The sequence below is a fragment of the Hyalella azteca genome, unplaced genomic scaffold (genome assembly GCF_000764305.2).
Source record: "Hyalella azteca isolate HAZT.00-mixed unplaced genomic scaffold, Hazt_2.0.2 contig15351, whole genome shotgun sequence".
In the NCBI taxonomy this organism is placed as follows: domain Eukaryota; kingdom Metazoa; phylum Arthropoda; class Malacostraca; order Amphipoda; family Hyalellidae; genus Hyalella; species Hyalella azteca.
In genome coordinates this window covers 68,551-81,531 of record NW_025945207.1, presented here as the reverse complement: position 1 = coordinate 81,531, position 12,981 = coordinate 68,551, and the positions used below count along the sequence as shown (strand labels likewise).

General features: G+C 36.5%; 1 non-coding gene across 1 annotated transcript; it reads right to left on the bottom strand.

The window, feature by feature from the left end:
* Positions 1–5,931: 5,931 nt before the first annotated feature.
* Positions 5,932–10,145, bottom strand: LOC108667128. Its single transcript, XR_007157158.1, has 4 exons — positions 10,020–10,145; positions 8,601–8,764; positions 8,266–8,356; positions 5,932–7,575 (listed from the first exon to the last, which is right to left on the bottom strand). It is a non-coding gene; the product is annotated as an uncharacterized LOC108667128 (transcript).
* Positions 10,146–12,981: the final 2,836 nt, after the last annotated feature.

Below are 12,981 nucleotides of genomic sequence, written 5' to 3'. Positions count from 1 at the left end.
TTGACGTTCTTTCTGTTTTTTTTTGTTTAGGACGCTGTTCATATCATATGGAAGCAGGTTCCATCTACAACGTCTTTCACCAACTCGTGTTTCGGCTTCCATGTGTAGCAATTCTGTTGCTTCCTCGCAAGAAACTGCCGTGCTAATAATCTTTCTGCCACTGTCTCAGGTTTAAGCGAGTTTGTTTGCTTCGTTTTAACGTGGTTAACGAGCGAAAAAATCCTTTCAACACAAGCGGATGAGTGAGGCTATATAGTTAGATTTATCATAAAACTAGACAGAGTTCCATACTTTGGTTGATTCATCCCGTCTTTAATGTTATGCAGTGAATGCCAGAAGCCAAGGACTGAAGTGCAGTTTAAAGATACATCGCTAAACTGCCGAAAGAGCCTCCATTCATCGTCGAGTTTGTCAAGAACATCCCCAGGAACAAGATGGGGAAAATTCTGTGCTACGTTCACTATGGAACTGGGAGATTTGGTAATATCTCTTGAGGCAGCAGGATCTAATATATGTAAATTTGCAAAAATGCCATCTTCTTCTAACGGGAATCTTTTTTTTTTATTTGTAAGCACAACTCATTGAACTTAACTAAGAATTTCAAACAATCCGTTTTAAATCTAACGTGATTTTCCCCGATTGGAAGCAAGTATAACTCTCTCATGCAACGTCCACCCAAATATAAATCGTTAACATGCTCATGTAATGATTTATCACTTGGATCAATATATGAAGCACTTGTGGATTGAATTGCCTCTTCTCTGATGAATTAACTCAAAATGTCATTTTAGTCAGAATACACCATAGAATATAACGCATGAAGTCTGAAATTTTCTGATTGAAACTCAATGTTTAAAACGATCAATGTTCAAAGGTACAAAAGCAACAGTAAGCTCAACGTAACGCACGACACAACTATAACCTGTCACTTGTCAATAGCGAGCGCGGTACTGTGCAGTGTGCGCCGAGAAGTTAGGAACCGTTGCTTTGACTGGTAATGAACGCGTTCAATACTGGTAATGAACGCATACAATACCAGTACCATCTCTCAGCTAGGGAAAATATACAGTCTGACGGTTAGATCGTTGCTCCATTCATTATGTATTGACTGCATAAACAAATTTAAGGCATTGAGAATATTTCAATTATATTATTGGCTAAAATTAACTTCCTTAACGAAAAAACCCATATTTTGCCACTTAAAAGAAAAATCCACCCAGACACCCAGGTGACGGCCAAAAAACCCAGATCTGGGTGGAAAAACCCAGCGCTGGGAGCCCTGCAGTTGGCCCAAGTGGGCGGCACTTGAACATCTGCTGCTGGATCTGCTGCACATCAGTGGCAGCTTCAATATAGATAATTTCTTTACCCGTACGAATAGTACTGAAATGATTGACAAATTTGTTCGATGGTAAAACTTATTTTATATGCCATTTAATTTGAAGGTAATGAAGTGTGATTAATGTTGTTTGAATTTTCTAGTAATTTGGATGCAAATTTACTCATAACTGAACCAAAAGAAGGCTTTCTTCCAAGCGTGGTTATCCTAGTTGTCTCAAGATCGCATTTCCGATAAGAACGCTGAAAGTGAAGAAATATTGTGTAACGAAATTATTGTAGACTTGTACCAACAAATTATTGATACAGAAGTAGTCTTTGCAGAGAATGTTTCCATTGTGACCAAAACACGAGTAAATGTAATTTTAGGACAATTCATTACTTGTCTGATATTTTTTTCTCACTCTCTCTCTCTCTCTCTCTCTCTCTCTTAACTTATTTGTTTGATTGGAGGATGCGTTAGTGGCCACATAGTGGAATTTCTTTGCTCTAAGTTTTATACGACTATTCTCTTTACCAGTTTGAATTGTGTCAAGCACTCGTCATGCACAATTTTACAGGATTATGACTTAGAATTGTAGTAACGCTTCCTCTGTACTCACAAAAATTTATAATGATGAATAGTTTATTAGGTCATGAACTGTTTTAAGTTCACATAATTTGGAGTTGTTATCTACTCTGCATCTTAGATTGCTATTAAACTTGACCCCATATAATGATATCAAAAATTTCGGAGCGGACGTGTTACTGTTTCTAATGGAAATGAAGCGAAAAAATAAGTATTATGATTACGACCTCCAAATATAAATATGAATAAGAGGCTTAGGAGTCAATTGCGTGTCAATCGAGTCGGTTCCTAATTCGATGTTATGCCGGATTTAGGCCTACAAGTGAGTAGACAATCTTAAGCCTTAGCGCGTCGAAGCAAAAGAAAAATTTTCAAACAGAGCAAGCGAAGTGCGCAGTGCGGATATAAACCATTATTGTTATAGTGACGTAGAAACCAGCTTTGATTTGGTGGAGTTCGTAATTTAAAGGTTTCTTAAACTAATAGTTTATCGCACTAACTGAGTACAAAACGGACTCAAAAATCTGACAACGCCATACGAACAGTATCAGTATATTGCGTGAATAACTAACATTGCCCAACTGATGGCAAAAAAAGGTTTCGAAGAAAGCTTCATGTTTTAATTTGAAACGGGCTCGCCGAAAAATTATCACAAAAATGTGTAGCACAGCGCATTGGAACAAGAATATTAAATTCAATATGTAAACACTTCGAATTGACGGAAGAAATGAAAGTTAACGTATATATGCCCAGTACACATTCTGCAGTAACAATTATTGAAAACAGGTGGAGCTAAAGATATGGAAACCATACGTTTCTTTGTGCAATGATAATTAGAATGTGTTCATTTAAGTTCATAGTTACGAGTTCATTGGGTAGCAAAATGACGAAATTAATGCGTACTGAAGTTGCAAAATCCAACAGTTTTACCCGACGCATGAGGAACAATTGCACAGGCATTGGCCAAATTGTGGGTTTCTATTGTTAGAATGCAGGCGAGTCTCGTAAAACAGGCAAAAGAAGATCGATAATACTTCAATCACAAATGATGGGACAGTGTAGACTCGCAATTTGTCGATGTCAACACCATTTTGTCGGCTGCGACGGACCAGTGTCAGATGGAGGGACGACTCTAAACCCGAAAGAATATTTTTTTTGTAAATTTTACGGACGACTCTAAACTCTAACGACTCTGAACTCTAAAGAATATTTTTTGTATAAATTTCATCCATGATGTGCTTCATTTTTAAAAAGACTAATCATTTTAAAATATGTGTATACTCTGACTTGTCCTGTACTATTTAAATGAACAGTAATAATATTTAATAGTCATTACAAACTTGCCCTAAGAATACAGTCTTTAACTTCAAAAACATTCTCTTCGCCCTCGCCTTAATTGTACCCTTGAGTTAGACTGTTAGAGTGTGGGATGCTGTCACTTATTTTCACCTCTTCCTTCTTAAATTACGCTCAAATGTTATCCACCTTACCTTTACTAAGTTCAGGTCGCACTTGAAACTATTATTTCGCAGTTACACAAATACGGCATATCTCGATCCGTTTTAATAAATATTCTCTGAGAATCGGGGCTCGTTAATAACTTTGGAGTAAGCCATGACCAGATGCACCACACTATTAATCTTAGGCGTAAATGTAGAGATTAAATGACGAGCCTAATCATGCGGCAGCCGGTGAGAGCCGTGCGGCAAGCAGGCCCTGTTTAGCCCTAATTTATTTGGCTAGGCTCAGCTTATTAGGCCTCATACTCTGGCGGATTTAGTAGTTTTGGAGGCGAGCAAAGAAAGAATCTCGAGTCGCAGTCGAAGTGTATGGGGCTCATAATCAAGTGCGATCAAAATGGCTGAGACCGCGTCGACAAAACGTCAGCGGGATAGGACAGAGACTCCGGTTGCTGCGCCACCGCCTACTACTCTTCAACCATGAGTTTTATTCTACGAATAGTGAAGTGAATGATCAACGAGATCAAAGGATAAGCGATAAATAAAAATGATTTACAATCGGTTCTGGAGTTTAAGTTTGCTACCATTTTTTCTCGGAAGTCCGCTTTCCTCTCTTGGCTGTCAACGAAACGCGCCCTGCTATAGAGGTCTCACCCACTGTCAATTAGACAAACGAATTCAATACTGGTTTTCTTTGCCAACTATTCAAGGATGAGCGGCAAGACATCGATGAGGAATAGCCGAATATTGATTAGTTACAAACTATCCACAAAGAGAATATGCGTTCAGTTAAATCAAAAACTTCTCACAGATTTCAATTGATCGCAATGCTCGCTATCCCAATTATTTAGGATGGGTCATCACAGCAGTGCATGAAATTTCAAATTATTAAATTAAAATTAAGTGTTTATACCTACATTTTTCGTTATCAATCACATACCACGAAACAACAGTGAATATCATTGTTTACTAGAATTTGTGATACTAATTATATTTTATAGTATAATTCCATAGTATAGATAAATATTCACCGAACTTGAGAATTGTACAAGAACTGTAATAAACTAGCTACGTATTCGGTTGAGCATCATAATTGTACATGCAGGAATAATATCGTTTTGGTTTACAATTACATGTGTTCCTATTGAAATCGGGAATAATTGTATTATTACCATTTCCATTGTCAACAGACTTTTTCACGATAATATCATTTTCACTGTGGCAACATGCAAACGCGACACTTTAACATGCAAACGCGACACTTTAAGTTAAAAAACTCACGCATCTCAATTTTGTATTGTAGGTTCGAAGCGAAATAATTAATAGACTACAAGAAGGGACTCGTGTAGTCCAAACGACGTTTAGCTATTGGAAGCGTCAATTCTTTATTCATCCTATGTCCTAATGACAAAAAAATGAGTCGTTGACATAATCGTTTAAACTAAGCGTAACAAGAGGACTGTGTAACTTGGCTAATGGAGAGCGACTGCTTGTGACCCCACGCCGGCTATAAACTGGGAAACAACACAGCTCTTGCGCCAACCTAACTGGGCAATGCTCGCCTCTTATTCTCCTAAACTCTTGGTAGAAAATATTATTGACTCCTAATCGCAGCCACTATGTGATTTCCGCTTAGCAAATTTCCTTATTATTCAATGGATATTATGAGAATGCGAGAAATAGGTTAGGAGACAATCAAAGCAACATGGCTCAATTTTACTGGTATACCATTTTTACCTAATCAGAAGTTAGAACCACTGCTGCTTTATATTCAATGCTGCATATTACTCGTCCGGGGGTCTTATTTGAACTTTTAGGGATCGGTAAAGATTTTGAAATAACCATTGGAAATAGGGCAATTTTTGCAACACTTCTCTTTAATTTCACTTCTTGTTTGTCTGCTACAAATCTTATAATAGATATTTAACTCACTTCTACCTGTCCAATCCTGAAATTTGGTACACTTGAGCAAAGTTGGAGACAATGCATGAATCAGTTGAAAGGATAAATAATTTTTAAAATAAAAAAATTGTTTCTAATATTTAAAAAATGTGAAATAATACTTTTGTCTGCTACATGTCTTATAATCGCGATTTGACTCACTCCTACCAAGTTGGAGAAAATGTCGCCTGCGTCGCCTAAATTCAATTAACAGAATAAATAGTTTTTATACATAATTTTAATTTTAAAAATAAAATTTAAAAATTATTTTTTTTATATATTTGATAATAAAATTAGAAATTTATTCCACATTTGTAACATCGCAGCCACTGAGTTCTTTAGAAGTGTCTTTAAAAAGTAATTTTTAAAGACAAATTATTTACTATCTTTCTGAAAATTACAGTCGCAACTTTGATAAATGGAAAGTGTAAATTTACGAAGTAATTCTTTATTACTTCTAGAACTTATTTTTTTAGTTTGATTTTGATTTCTGATACTAAAAAATAAAAAATTAATCTTTTTCCTACATAATTTTTCATTGTTCGACTAGGTAACATTCAGGCTATTATTCAAATGTCTTTTTTTCAAGCCTCAATTCAGGGCGGAAGTAAAGGAGTTGACATCTGAACGAACTCAATGAATATATTTGGAGCCGATCAATTTCTCGTTACATAAATCATTTTATCACCACGAACAACCGATCGTAAGACTTTTATGCGTAAAAAACATGACATCCATAAATTGAAAAAAGGAAACTATAATAATATACTATTTTTTGGAGAGACAGATTATGACGCAACTTATTCAGGAATTACTGTGTCAATCTCTGATATGTGGTCTTCTCAGAGTGTCGAATTTTTTTTAACAAAATTTGCAGGAGGACCTTTATTTAGAGGAGAGATAAATCTTGCTTGCAAGAGTAAATTAAGTGCGGCTTATAAAAAATCAGTTACAATTAGGATTATAAATAAGATACAAGAATTGAACACGCGAAAATTATGGAGGCAACATTAGCCGGAACGTCGATTTAGGTTTATCAGTTTGTCGAATATCCTGTTAATTAAAAAAATAAATAAATAAAAAAGTCATAAAAATCAAGTGATCTAGAATCCCTTTATTAGTGATCTAGAATCTCTTCACGATTGTTGAACAACCTCTTTCAAAATCTCGAACGCGGAATCCACAATTTTGACGGCCAAGGCCTCCTCCATTAGCTGCGTGTTGTACTGCAGAGAGTGCATGAGTTGACCGTTGAGCGACTGGAAGTTGCTACTCCACAAGATGGGTAACGCTTGCACCGCGGTCAGCTGGTCATAAAAAAGAAGATTGACGTTTTCGCCGAAGTTAGAAAGGATATCTGTAACGTCCCTCATGTTACTGGTAGAATAAGTCGCAATTTTTGGAGGAGGAGAATCAATTCCCTTCGAGTCAATAAAGAATCGGGGATTCTTTCCTGTTAATTCCATGAGTATATTAAGTTCCATGCTATTCATGCGGTTCAACTCATCCACAAAATCCTGGTGAAATTTTTTTACATGACTCCAAAAATTAGAACATATGTCTCTGGGAACATCGGTCGTGAGCGTCAAGACTCCCAAAGCTGTACCGTATGCATTTGTACCGTCATTGAAGTAGCGTTTCCTGCCTCAAATTGGCATCTTGCAGAGCTTTAACTACACTCGCCTCCAACACTGAGCAAAAGCTTGAGTGAACCGTGACGCCTTCTTCCTTGCAACGTTTCACAAACTTGGTGGTGGTAATACCGTCTAAGATGCGCGGTAGACTTACAATTTTAGGAAGTGTTTTGGACGGATGTTCATAGACTTGGCTTAAAAGAGCATCCGGAAAAAAGGTGTCTAACATCTTTGAACGGGCTTTTAGAAGGTCTGGATTTTCACTGAATGCTCGATATATTTCTTCAAAAATTACATTTTGCTTCGTTATATCGAGCATTTGTGCATACTGCTGGGACTCATCAATGGGGTTCCCCTCGATGACATCGTTCAAAAGCATCAAGACGTGTCGGATGATTCGCACGCAAGTGTAACCGTCAGCTATGCTGTGGTGGAAGCTCATCACAATGTGGCAGACGTGAGGCAGTGTAATGAGTTCTTTATCCGCGCTTTCCATGGTCGTTAGCCTGATGTAGTCATCATGTTTGGGCGAAAGAGGAAGGAAACGCACGGCCCACGCTGGCCCATCATTCATGTTGTACTTGTAACTCGCCATTTCTTCGAACACAGCTTTCACGTCCACATCCAGCAACGTCTGTGGATCGGAATAACATATTTTTACACTAGTTAATGACTAGTCACTAGTTTGAGCTTGCTACATAGGCGCGAATCCAACATCGCTGAAAACTGCCACCATGTTTTCGGTCATCAAAAGATATTTTAAGATGATCATTACTTCAAACAACACCAAAAGATCTGATAAGTTGGCCAATTCTCCAAACAAATGTAGAATAATACTCACCTGAGTACCAAACTGAGAACATTATAGTATCACATACAGTATAACAATAGGCAAAAATTTGATTCATTTGATATTCATTGGCTGTTCATGAGAACGCAAAGCTAACTAGATATTGACTAACTAGAAAATCTCTAAAATATATTTTCTTATTTTTTTCAGAGCTGAGCCTCATTCGTTCAGACGGAACGTAACTTACCACACCCCGAATATGTCAACATTAATTTATATGCATAACAAGATAATTGAAAAAACTTATGTCACCTTCTTCATGATTTAGTACCATACGAGTATGAGAATATTTACAATGGGAACAGGACATTTTCGTCCTTTTTTTATCCATTTTCGTATTACACATTGTCTTTAATGAAAATATTGTATATTATGTATCTTTTTGACATTGTTTGGAATTGCTTGAATAGTGTAATAGTATGTTTCTAAAAGTAAACGTATGAATAAACTCCGTTTATAAAGCATTATAACAACCTGTAAGTCGATATCTTGATGGTGCTTCATCTCTCTCAGCCACAGCTGCCCATCGCGCTCGGTTGGCACCATGCGTAAGTTAATTGTCTTCCTGCAGGCATGAAGAGTACGATTGAAGCAAAACCTCTCGCTTTGTTATTAGTTGGTTGAAATTATAAAATTCTTTTTGAAAAACTAGGATATACGATCAATCATGGACGTGATCAATGGGAAACAAGTTCATTTGTTGACCATATGAAGAACTTAATCTTAAAATTTTAGAATCTTTAAATTTGACCATATCTCAAAATTTGATGAGGATTGATTTGTGGTGTGTATATAAATCAGTTACCCACCGGAAGAGGAGCGTGAACACTCTTCTGACATCTTCCTCGGTGGTTGGTCGAGATGTCGCAATGCGCACAACATAACTAATGCCGTAGTTGTGGTTGTCGTACAAGTAGGCTGAATGGTTCTCCAACTCTCCGAGTGGACGATACCATCCTTCATACAAGCCCATCTGTAAACATGTCTGGTTAAACCAAACAAAGGTAATGGAAAATAGAAGATCTCGAACATCGGGCTGGTGAATTCGATGACAATAAATTCAAGAGAAAAAACTTCCTTCACAAAACCTTGAATGAATGTGTTTTGTATCGTTACCAATAAACGTTTACCAAACTTGATTGCAATTTTCCGAAACACCAATCTTTCACCGGTACTCATATACCTGATTTAAAATGGTAATATTACACTGCGTATCTGGTTACTCAAATCAAATGTTGCCAATTGTTCTTTCTTTTCGTTTTATACCGTAAAATGGCTGACAATATTTATTTTTGCTTTATCTATAAGTGCGCGAATGCGTGGCAGACTAATATCCATTGAAAAAAAATCGTTTGTTTGCGCGATCTAATTTTCGATGTTTATGTGCTGAACCTGAACCAATAATCGCGAATAATAACAACCCCCGGCATTTACAGTACCTAGTGTTGGTCCGGAATGGCTGCCCAACGAATTTTGATAACATAGATTGTATTCAATTCACGATGTGACAACCATCATATAATAACCCCATGACAAACATAATATATTATAGTGTTGTGCCCAACATCACATGACCACTAATTGACAACCATAATAAAATCACTCTTGAAAAGTTACCGTTAATTGCGAAGTTCTTCCAACGCTCTGCAAGCCACTCGCACACAATAAAGCTTATGAACAGAATGGACTGCTCGCTGAACTGCTCGCATAACAACACATTTCCTAGACATCCGCCAGCAAATCTTATTTACTATAGTAGGCTCGTCACCGGATGACAATAGATAACGAGTTTTCAGGATCCATTTATTGCTGCATAGCATTCGGCATGAGTTAGCGCGCAGAACTTGGCAGAAAAATAATCAATAATGTCGTCAGAAAAGTTTTTCATTGAAATTATGTTACATGATACATAAAACTGTTGGAAAAAATAATAAGATTTCCCAAGCTTGTCGACGACTTGGACTGAACAGCGGAAATTCCTCCTTGTCGTGACCTACACAAGCATATAGTTCTTTCTCAAAACAAACTTACACTCACAAGTGCATTACGTTTCAAAAATGCCAAGCTTTTACTATGTTAATATTGTTTCTTTTTTTGAAACACAGGTGGCCATGCCATAAATATTCTTATTTTGTAAAGAAAATCTTTAATATATCTATAAATTTGTGAGAGAACCGCCCCTAATTTATAAATTTGATAGGCTGGAGCAGATGCCAGACACCACCAACCTTCTCCTCAGGAGAGCAGCTGCGATCTGAGCCTGAGGTGACGAGGTCCATCTCGCTTGACACGTGCAAGAGTTATGAATCTGCTGCGCAATATAAAATAATAGCAAAGGAAATTCCCATGGTGCCTTCATATCTGAGGCATGTAAATATTATTAATAAATTGATGGATTAATAAATTAACGCTTTAACTACTCCTTTTGTTTAATTTTGTTATGATGACTCGAGAGCATTGGCCTTTCATTCGTTATGGTTCTGGGGTGACCGAGGCCACATCACTTAAAAGTAATGGGATGACGGGTCGTTAAAGCCCAAGTTTGAAAACGATATAATAATAATATTATGGGACTAAAATATTTTAATTTCGCAATCTCTCTATTATGGTGTTTCTCGTATTGATAGTATTTTTCACTGATCTCTAAAGCGAGAATTGGCATTGCATCGGGTTGTTAGACACCTTTAGCCTAAGCTGAGGCTGTTTATTGCCACAGAAAGCATCAACAGATTTTACGCGGGAAGCCGCCGTAGATGCTGTATGTGAGAGACATAGTCTTTCAATACCTTCGATTCCTAAGCTTCGACTTACTTAGAAGAATTTTCCGAACTTAGAATTAACTTCATATGCAGGTCGCAAAACTGCGCAGCAGAAAAGGCACTATGAATTGATTGTCACATCCTGAATAGATAACAGTGGCAACAGCGTGATTATATTGAACATGAATAAATGACAGTTGTATTAGCGTAAAAGATATGTTGTTTAGCGTGACAATAGATTGATAGTTATTATATAATTAGGGAATCTATCTAGTATAAGCCAGAAACACCTTACGCAGCAATTCTTCGGTATCATAAGAAGATATAAAGATATCGTTTTATAAGAGTTTGAAGTACGCAATAAAATACGGCACTTAATGCATTTCTAGCTTTTATACATAATATATATCTACAACACTACATAATGTATATATACCGTCAACGTCATATTACTCTCGTCATCATCACGCCAAGAATTGTAGAGACAGAATATTCTTTTCCGTTTTCCTTGTTCATATATTGAAGAACCACGACGAAGATTCTGAGATTAGGATGCAGGATACATAAAAAAACGGTGGACACTCATAACTATACGACTTTCCTATGTGCTGCGAAGGTCAAGTTCTGGGAACAGGGTACGTTCAAGAAATGGAGCTGCATATCTCGGGCTCTAATTGTGTCCTTGACGCACATTTACCATCTTTGTACTTGCGTGCACATTTTGTGCTATACCTTATGACCTTATGCACATTTACCTGCTGACGCTGTAGCACAATGAGGATAACTGCAGCACATCCCGTCTCTCACGCGCAGATAAACTGATTATCAGTTTATCAGTGAAGAAATGATCAGTTACACTCAAGTCAGTCGTGTTTTCCTCTCCTGTCGAATGAACAATTTTATGCAAGCATTTATGCAATCGCACCGCTGATGTTCTCTTATGATTTTACTTGCTTGCTGCTGTCGTCACGCAACAAGGACAAGTAGAGGTGACCTGATAAGATGCAATAATTAAGATTTTCTAGAACATAGAGGAAGTTTTAACTATAAATTACCAAAAGATTGTTAGTTAGACAAGCACTACGATCTCATCGGAGCTAAATGCCTTAATAATAGATATGTATATTGCTTTAGAGAGAAGAAATGTGTCATTTGATTAGTTCATATTACTCTCGTCAAGAGGAAAAGAACAAGTGTTTGGAAACACCAGCGATAAGAAATATAAATTTCGTGACAATAATATTGATTATATGTTACAGGATTTTCGCATTTTATCTAATGAAAATTTCTCAGTCTAATTTCATATATTTATAGGGATTTTCCCTGGCATTTATTTAACCAATTTATTCAGCCGAGGGTGACGAAGATACGCACAAAGAAAATATTTCCACGAACTAGCTTCATCATCACGCCAAGGATTGCAGAGATAGAATATTCTTTTCCACTTTCTTTGTTCAAATCCTATTCCTCTGGCTAATTTGCGTGTAAATTGAGACGATTGCGGATGCATAGATTTTTTCATGTATGACCACGAGAAAAAATTACGCATCTCGTCAACCCCCCTAGTGAATTCACTGTTGAAAAACGTCTGAAAAAAGAACAGTGGACGGCTACCGAATCGACACTTCAACGAACTCGCCTGCGAACTGGCCTGCGCACTCGAATGCAAAACCTAACTTCATGTTCAACTCTGCCAGCCATAAATCCATCAATAAAGAACGGATTTTATTCAAATTTGGAAAATAAGTAGATAATATCAGTAATTTGTGGATGGAATTTTTTTAGATTTTTACATCAATTACTTTTTTGTTAATACGGAAAACCTAACTTCAATTTGAACTCTGCCAGCCATAAATCCATTAATAATGAACGGATTTCATTCAAATTTGGAAAATAAGTAGATAATATTAATAATTTGTGGATGGAATTTTTTTCAGATTTTTACATCAATTTTTCGTTAATACGGAAAACCTAACCTCATTTTGAACTCTGCCAGCCATAAATCCATCAATAATAAACTGATTTTTATTCAAATTTGGAAAATAAGTAGATAATATTAGTAATTTGTGGATGTATTTTTTCAGATTTTGATATCAATTACTTTTTTATTAATACGGAAAACCTCACTTTATTTCGAACTCTGCCAGCCATAAATCCATCAATAATGAACGAATTTCATTCAAATTTCAAAATTAAGTAGACATTATCAATAATTTGTGGACGGATTTATTTCAGATTTTTACATCAATTACTTTTTTATTAATACGGAAAACCTAACTTCACGTTCACCTCGCAGGTTAGGTCCTAGTTAGGTCAAGTTTCAGTATTTTGTGGCATTAGGAAAAAAATAATTGATGTAAAAATCTGAAATAAATCCGTCCACAAATTATTGATAACATCTACTCAGTTTTCACATTTGAATGAAATCCGA